At 38.8% G+C, this 8,752-nt stretch overlaps 1 long non-coding RNA gene across 1 annotated transcript; it reads left to right on the top strand.

Annotated features, from left to right (window-relative positions):
• The first annotated feature begins 235 nt into the window (after window positions 1–235).
• Window positions 236–3,829, top strand: LOC311433496. Its single transcript, XR_014690785.1, has 2 exons — window positions 236–1,194; window positions 3,146–3,829. It is a non-coding gene; the product is annotated as an uncharacterized lncRNA (long non-coding RNA).
• The last annotated feature ends 4,923 nt before the right edge of the window (window positions 3,830–8,752 follow it).

The following is an 8,752-nucleotide window of genomic DNA, read 5'->3' as shown; positions in this document are numbered from 1 at the left end:
GCAGGAAAAGCACCGTGCCTTTCAAGTCACTAGGAGACCATAAAAAAATAATATATTGTTTAAATATAAAATGAAGAACCTTCAGAACATTACTGTGAGTTGTGAACCAAGACTGGAACAGCTAGTCAGTCTGGCAGTGTAGTTTGAGCCAACAAACAAACAAGCAAACAAACAAAAAAACAGAACCCTTATATCCTAGAGTAGAAAAGAACATGGTGAAAGAATTAGCAGAGTAAAAAGAAGAACACCTAGAAAAAAAAAGCTCTGAAGAGAACTGGGTTGCCTGATCAGAAATGTGGTAAAGGGATCTACAGAGCACATGGCACCTGTGTAGTCAAAATATAATGTCAGGAATAGTAAGAAAAATCTTCACATGAGAATGTCCATCAAAACAATTGAATTGGAGAACTTGTGTGTGAGGGAAAAACAAAACAAAACAAAACAAAACAACAACAAAAAAAAACACTATTCATAATGTTGCAAGAATGGTTAACTAGATATTTTTGCTACATTTGACAGGTACTGTCCCAGTATACTTGTTTTCCTCAACAAGGAAGCCATAAAGGAAACTTGCCCTTCTCACAGTTCAAGTTTTATTTCCTTTAAAACATACTAAAACTCTGCACAGATAGAGCTGCAGGACCTAATTTTGATGCTCTGAATCACCTGTGGAAATCTTACCTACTTTGGTTGCTGTTTAAAGGATGAATGCATGAGCACCTGGATATAAAATGAAGCTTTTGTTTTGAAAGGCAGTCTCACAACTTCAACAATATTAGTTTCTGAATAATGTTTTTCTTTCTCTTTTGCAAAGCCCTGCCTTTGCCTATGACTCCATTTGTATATCACATAGTGCTCAGGCGGAAATTTTCTCATTAATTGCTTCCAGTCTAATACTTTTTCTGCATCCATTGATAAATCCTAGGAGCTGTTGCCCTGCCACATGAAGGATCTCATCTGAGAAGCGTGTTTTAGAAGGAGACCTGTTCCTATTAACCAATATTATATTTAAAACAAAATAAAGACTGAGTTGCTTCAGGCACTCACCTTTGCCTTTAGCATGATTTCTCAAGCACTGTAAGCCACACAAAAGGACAAAGGATATTTCAGTGCCAGGACAGAAAGACATGAGCCATGAAATACCATTCCAGGATGAAGATCACAGATATTGAGATCACATGCTGAAGAGAAAAGGTAATTTTCAACTCATATTTTCATGACCAACTAGAAGATGTTAGCCAAGAAATGATTCAAAGCCTACTCATCAAAGCAAAGAAGGCAATAAACAGATTTGGTCGTACACTGTCTCTCTTGCTGCCATCTACTGTTTTACTGTGGAAGCATGGAAGATTTCAAATACTACTACATTATTTTTCCTTCTACCTACTACATTAATCCTGCCTACAGTTTGGCAAAATTTCACAGAGCATGTGGGGAGATACCATTCAAGCTGATATATTCACTCAGTGGATTCAGAAAATAGCAAGCATAGCTCTTGCCTTTGCAGAGTTATTGACAGTAGCTTCTGGTATTGGAGATGCCTGGCTCAGATCGGCATTGCTCATGAGCACCTGTGGGAAAACCAGCCCCTGGAAGGAAAGGCTAATGCTAGCTACACACCAGAAATGTTCTGCAGAAGTTGCTCTGTTCGTCCTTTGCCAGCAGAAGGGCGCTGGGAAAGCACTGGGTGCTGCTCAGAAGTGAGGGACTGCGAGAGTTCTTGTGCATGTTGTGCAGCCTCACATAGTGATGGATGCTGTTAAATTTTGCTCATTAACTTTAAAAGGAAAACCTAAAATAGTTCATGATGATATTACTGAGTGACGTGCCCTTCCAGAGATATAGGCCACCCTGTGACAGAGGATGCTCATTTCTGTGACATTTTTCTTTTCTTGTAAGGAGGAACCTGTGCTGTGTAGGATCAGACCAGGTTTCTTTAATTTTAAATGAAAATTTATATGCAAAGTTAAGGGAAAGCTTTCATCTTCCCAATTCTTTATTTAACAAATACAATTTATTAATGTGATCTGGAAATTTTTTCTTTATTTTGCTGCTTGTTCCCCCCCCCTTCTTTTTTTTTTTTTTTTTTTTTTTTTTTTGACATGAATTCCCATTTGGGACAAAGTGAAATGTTGGTCACTTCTGTTGAAAAGCAAAGAATGCAGATTAATGGGGGGAATAATGTATTCATTCTGGTGTATTATATACTTTCTATGAGTAAATTTTAATTGGACGACTTGCATAAATGGAATGTAAATGTGTCTACAGCACAGCATGTGTCTGGTGCTTGAGAAGGCAAAGTTCAACTCCTGATGTCATTAATCAGGAACTATAATTTGTAAATGTAGGGTAGGTAATGGAAATTAAAACAAATGTGCTTTATTAAATAATTCTTCAGGCACAGGTAAATCTGTTTGAAAATGAGTTCATTCACCTTAGCTATGCACTATATGCTTAAGACAGCCTTATTACGAGTAAGTTAATAACCTACTGCCACCGACTATGGCAAATCTAACTCCCCTGACTAGGTCAGTCAGAGACCCACACACACAGAGACTCCAGTGCAAGACAGAAATTTCATCTTCAAGTCTTTACAGAATTTGTCCAGAGAAAGATCACATAGCAGCCCCATCACACTATCAGACTAAAAGACTTGCTGTTTATCAAAGCAGGAGATATTGAGACCTATTTTTGATGAGCATTAAGAAGCAAAGATAAGAGTTTATATTTTCTTGATTGATAGCAATGGCTCTGATGTTATTCATTTAACAAAGAAGCAATCAGAAACCTCATTAGACTTAGCAAACAATGCTGAAACCATTTCTGCATGACCCTTTCTGCAAATGCAGTAATAGTGTGTGTTCAAGAGGAGATCTTCCTAAAAGAAGGCACAAGCCTCCTTCCTAGATCTGTATTTTCTCATGGAGAAGTAAAGGAAATGTCTTTTACTGGACGCATGGAAGTTAGCAATGCCCAGGTGCTCTGTTGTGCATTACTGGCATACAGACAGCAGACTTGCCCTTGAGTCCAAGTTACCCCTATGTAAATGTAATTGCAACATTAGTATTTTTAATGTGAATATGGTTGCTTTCCACTATGTTTCAGTTTAGTCTATGCTGACTTGTGTTTGTTTTTCATTCTTCAGCCTACAGTCATGCATTAACAACCATGTTGGTCTTCTCATCTATAAAATGGGGGACGATCTCAGTGCAGCTCACTGAATTTGGATGCTAACATCCCTTCAAAAAGAAAACATTGCACACCTGCCCTGCTAGCTAATAACGAGGCAATATGGTCGTGGTCACAGCTTAAAAATGTGGAAATGGAAATGGGAAAGAATCCCAAACTCTCAGAGACAAAAAGGCCAAACATGAAGACATAAACTTACTATCAAGTATGGCTTAGCTGAAAGATGATAAAAGAACTGGATAAACTAGAAGAACTGGAGAACTGGATTGGAACTTAAACTGGACAAAACAGCTGGACAAAAGAAAAATAAAACCTCCTAAAATAATGTCTGTTCATTTTTATTATAGGATCAGCTGCAGTCTGCCAGCCTGTTTTAAAATCAACATTTCACAGCAAGAAACTATACAGTAATGTATCACTTCTCTGCAGGCGCTTCCTTTCACTGACAAATGGTTCAAGTGGAATAATAGCCTAAACAGAATTACACAGGGGGGGAACAGCATTGATGAAGAAGGATCTATATGAGTGTATTTATTTATACATACATACACATGCACACAGACTATTGTGTGGACCAGCTTGTTATTATGGATAATGATCTGTATAAAACGCAAAGCTACAGGAGATATTTTAAGTTTTTTTTTTTTTAAAAAAAAAAAAAAAGATAAACTACACGCAATGCTAATTTATTCTGTCACCAAGAGGGATCCCTATAATCTCTTCAGTCTAAAAATCATCTCCTTTTCAAGTGGTTTTTATACCTACTAGTTAGCATCCCTAGTTAACATTGCTAACTCATTAGCTTTACCTTTTCCTAATTTTTCTAACTAGGGACAAAAACCAGATTGCTCCAAAAGCTCATCACGGTGCTCCTGAGTACATGCTGAAGCACATTTTTTCCTGAGGCAGGGAATAAAATGCACCCTAATGTAAATGGCTGATACAAAGCCAACGCATCAATTTATGCTTCAGCTAAATTCTTAACTTAGCACTTATGTAAGGCATTAGACTTTTATAGGGCTTGGACCAAGGTATGAATTTCATGAGGAGCTCCCTAATTTGAGAAAACAACTGAGTGTGCTCTTTGGTATGACAAACCAGACCACGTATCCATTAGGGAGAGATGAAGGAAGATAAGATTCTATTTTTCCAGCTTTGTGAAATGGTTTTCAGATTTCCTTACTTAAAATAATCTCAGTATCAACAAAGTTTCAGAATAAAACTTTCAACCTGATCTCTAATTAAAATGCTAAGCCTTTCCTATGCCCTCATTAGGAAAAACAACAACAACAACACAACACTATAACAACAACTAAAAAAAATTGCACACACAGAACTTCAACTATCTCTGTTACAACTCTGCCAATTTTTCGAATGCTTTGGGTCACGCTGCATCTGCTCATTCGCCATCAGGGCTGGTGAATAAATTAACACCAAAGCTCTGCTATTTTTCTCTTACTCAGTAGTCACATTTCTAGGAAACTGCCATTTTATAAATACATTAATTCAATGATGTGAAGTTTAGCTTAAGCTAACAGTTTTTTTATAGGTTCTACATTTGAGCCAAAATGTACACTTAATGAGGACACCAGGAAATTATACAGCCCTTGCCAAAATTTCATAAATGGCTTGGGATTGCAGTTTTGGGATAATCAATAAAAACTAGCAAATGTAAGCTCAATTTTTCAGGAAGCGGGTGCTCTGCACTTCCTCAAAATCAAAACATCTCTGTTGAGTCTCCATAGTGGAGGCCCTCAAAAATCATGTACCTTAAAAAATAAAAATATAAAAAAATATATATTTTTTTTCTGATCATCATTAAATTGTATTTATCCTATTAAAAGAAACCATTTCTAAATATTTTGGAATGACTTCACAAACTGTGATCAAAATCTATTTGCCATAAACTGAATAACTATACTTGCAGAAGATCAGCTACATACAGGTGCAAAAATCAAACCTGTTTCAAACTTACAAACTTACGAGACTTTTTTTTCACTTTAATTAACAATAATGTAGTAGTATTATAAAAATTAAACTAGAATCCATCCTGCTACAAAACAAACAAACAAACAAACAAAAACAGCTAAAACAGATGTTAGCCTGCTGAAACCTTCCTGCAAACTTTAATCTTTTTGTTTTGGAAGACAATTTCTTTTGATACTTTACACGACAATGGAGGAACACCAGGAGAACCTTAGTTTTGCCTTAACCTCTTACCTTTAATAATAAATAATTTAAAAAGATAAGGACTTCTAAGGAATTGGAAGGATTTTTATTTTTCCCCTCCCATTTACTATTAAATAGCATTTAATTTGTGCTTTTAGCTGCCCATTCACTTTAATAAATGTGCATTCAGAGGGTGATACTGAGTAAGTTAACCGAAAGTGCTTGAAAGGATTCAGTACAGATGTGGCACCTTCCTGAGCGGCTTGTGAAGCACCGCACTGTGCTGGCTCATTTTGCTCCATTTGCAGTGGAGCACTTCTCTACACCAGCTCAGCTCCACAAATATAAAAGTCAAGCAGGTACTCAGCAACATCAAGACTGCATTTCTTATGCAGTAGCAGCTAGAGGTCTTTGTCAAAATGGGTGAGGATAGACGTGGTAGTTACCAAATTCAGTCCCATTTGTAAAGGCTTACGCCAGACTTTAGGTAAACACATAATTAACAGCAACATTGACATTCAGCTTCAAATACAGTCACTGCCCGTCATTACCTATCAAGCTTTAAAAAAAACCTCACCAGTTCTGCTCAAGTCCCTGGCAAGGCTTCTGTTGCATTCAGCATTACAGGTGATTCATGCCCTTGGGAAACTTTCCTTGGGAGGAAAAATCCCAGCCTAGAAATGAAAACTCCAGAGACTCTGTGCTGGAGGTAAGAGGAGTACCCTCTATAAACCATGAAAGAGTAATTTAATCTACCTCTAGGTCAGGCACCAAATTATTTTCCCTTACATCAGTGGCCCCTGGGAACTTCTTATACCTCCAGCCTCACTTGGGAGAACTAACAATATCCCACACTGTATGGTAAAGCAATACCATACAGTAGTTCCTCTTTAGAACAAGGCACCATAAAGAACCCCAAATATCTGCAAAGGAATGACATCTCAAATGAGCACCACAGCTCAGGGAGTGATCCCACACTGCCTAAACCTCCACCAGCTGGGGGGCACAGCTGGTTACAAATAGCAGCACTGCTTCCTCTGTCCCAGGACTGCAGATGGGAGCAGAGGAGAAGCAGGACCAGGCTAGTGGTGCTTTGGCTTTGGGTGTCCTGGCTCTTATACCAGCAGTGTCTGGGGCTGCTTGCCCCGAAGAGGTGCACCAGGAAAAATGCAGGATGGAGATTTCCTTCAGGTGTTTCCACTTTGGTCCAGGAAACTACACACCATTGTAAGTAATAGGAGACAAGTACTGCGGGAAGCAGGTTTCTCTTGCTAATGGGTGAGATGAAGTGGCTCAAAGGTTCAGGCTCTCAACTTCACACAGAAGAATCTCAGCAATTTCATTTTCAGTTGTTAATCATTTTCATGTTTCCTCTGCAGAAAAGCGCTTAAATACAATTTACATTCAAGCCACCAAAAAGTTTTAAACAATTCCCAGGCTGAATGTAGCCAAACTATGTCAATTTATACTTATATATATAAAAATAAATAAATGCAGAGGTATTCTTATGAGAAGTACTGTTCAAAAACCTGTGGTCCAAGGAGAACGTGCCAGATAAATGAAACAATGGGGGAAAATAGCCTATTTCCTTCAAGAGCAGAGTAAAAATCTCTGGAATGTATGTAGCCTCCACTGTGTACTTCACGGTGACCTCTTCCTGCAGTTCATATTTTCCATAGCTTTCCTCTGGTAAGAGAAGACTCTGCGTGTGTGTGCAGGTCCTCAGCTAGGGTCGGTGTAGTCCTGCAGAGTTAGTCACACTGAGCTGCTGGGGCACAGCAGCTGAGGAACCATCTCGGTCATAGCTCCTGAGCAGCTCTGAGGAGCCTCACCCTAACCCAGCCTGGACTCAGCCACACTGGGGAAAGGGGCCTGGGGCAAGAGGGAAGGCTTCAGAGAAGAACTCTGATTTCCTAAAGTGTGAGTCCATCAAACTGTTGCAGAAATCCTGCCCTGTGGTATTACTGTTGTCACTTTCTATTTACCATCTACTCATGCAACAAAACAGTGGACATCTAGCTGATTTGAAAGTTCGGGTGAGATATACTGAGTTTACTCCAAAGCTAAATCATGTAATCTTTCTTTAGCCTCAAGATGCAAGCTAAAAGGAGATTCAGTTTTTTTTTTTGTTTTTTTTTTTTTTTTTTTAAAGCTTTGTAACAACTCTTTGCTTCATGTTTTTGAATTATTGTCAACTTAGAAACAGAAGTTAATCTCCTTAAAGCACTGTCCAACTTCCCCCTCCACCACACTTAAGTACTAGGTACTCTACCAGAGGTAAGAAATCACATTGTCCTTAGGGTTTGCACCTGGAACAGTTGTGCTGCTTATCTACAGGCTATGATAAGTCATTTGCCAGTACCTGCCTGAAACTGATATACACAAAGTATTTTTTGCTTTAATCATAAGTTATTTTGCTCAACAGCCAAGTAAAATTGTTTAAGATGATATACCCACACCCACATATGTATTTAGTGCAGATTTTTTTGGTTAAATGCTTCTAACCTATACCACAATTACATCTGTTCTATACATCATAAACACAACCAATAAATAAATTAACATCCCAAACAAGGCCCCCACCTAAATTCAGGCAGCATTCAGAAGTTGACTCAGGCTGAAGAAGGTAGCACAAGGATTTAAATGCTGGGGTTTAACAGACTTTTGTTTTTTATTTAAGTCCTGCACAGAGTTTGCTTTTCAGGAATTCCCAATTAATAAGTCACATGGAGGTACACATCCTTCCTAATTTCCTGAGTTTTATTCAGTTCCTTAGCTCTACAGTGGAACAGCTTTATTTTTTAAATGTTAGTACTGATTTTGTGTTTCCAACAGTACTTGAGTACCTCACTCATCTTGTGTTTAAAATGAGGCCGTGAAGAAGTAGCTGTTTGCAGCTCTTTACCCTTTGATGTAGTTTAGTGCAAGTTGTGCAGGATACAGTTAATCAAAACCATTCACACTCCTAACCAGTTTCGCTGGTAATTAAACATCTCGATAAGCATCTATTGCTGCCACCTTCTCCTCCGTGCCTCAGTTTCCAGTCCATAAAATAGAGATAGCATTTTATTCGCAGGTGTATTTGCTGTAACTCACTCGCTGCTGTGGCTGAAGGACAGTCCTGCTAAGAGCTCGAGCGGGCAGCTGGCCATGCTTTTTTTTTTTTTGTTTAATTCAACAGCGTGCTGAAACACCCGATCCCCACCCGAGGAATTTACACAGGGCTCTGCTTCAGTGGGAAGGAGCAAGCACGAGTGCCTTGGGCTTATTTTGTGTCGCGGATCAGCAAGTTAACCGCACTTGTGCCTGATTAAAGGGAAGGTGCTGGGGAAACGCAGCCATGGGGGCCGTGCTGCTCTCCAGCAGACCACGTTTCTCCCCAGTCCTGCTCAAC

This window comes from Aythya ferina (assembly GCF_964211825.1).
Source record: "Aythya ferina genome assembly, chromosome: 3".
NCBI lineage: Eukaryota > Metazoa > Chordata > Aves > Anseriformes > Anatidae > Aythya > Aythya ferina.
Note: the sequence above shows the minus strand (reverse complement) of the source record. Positions and strands in the feature narration are given on the sequence as shown.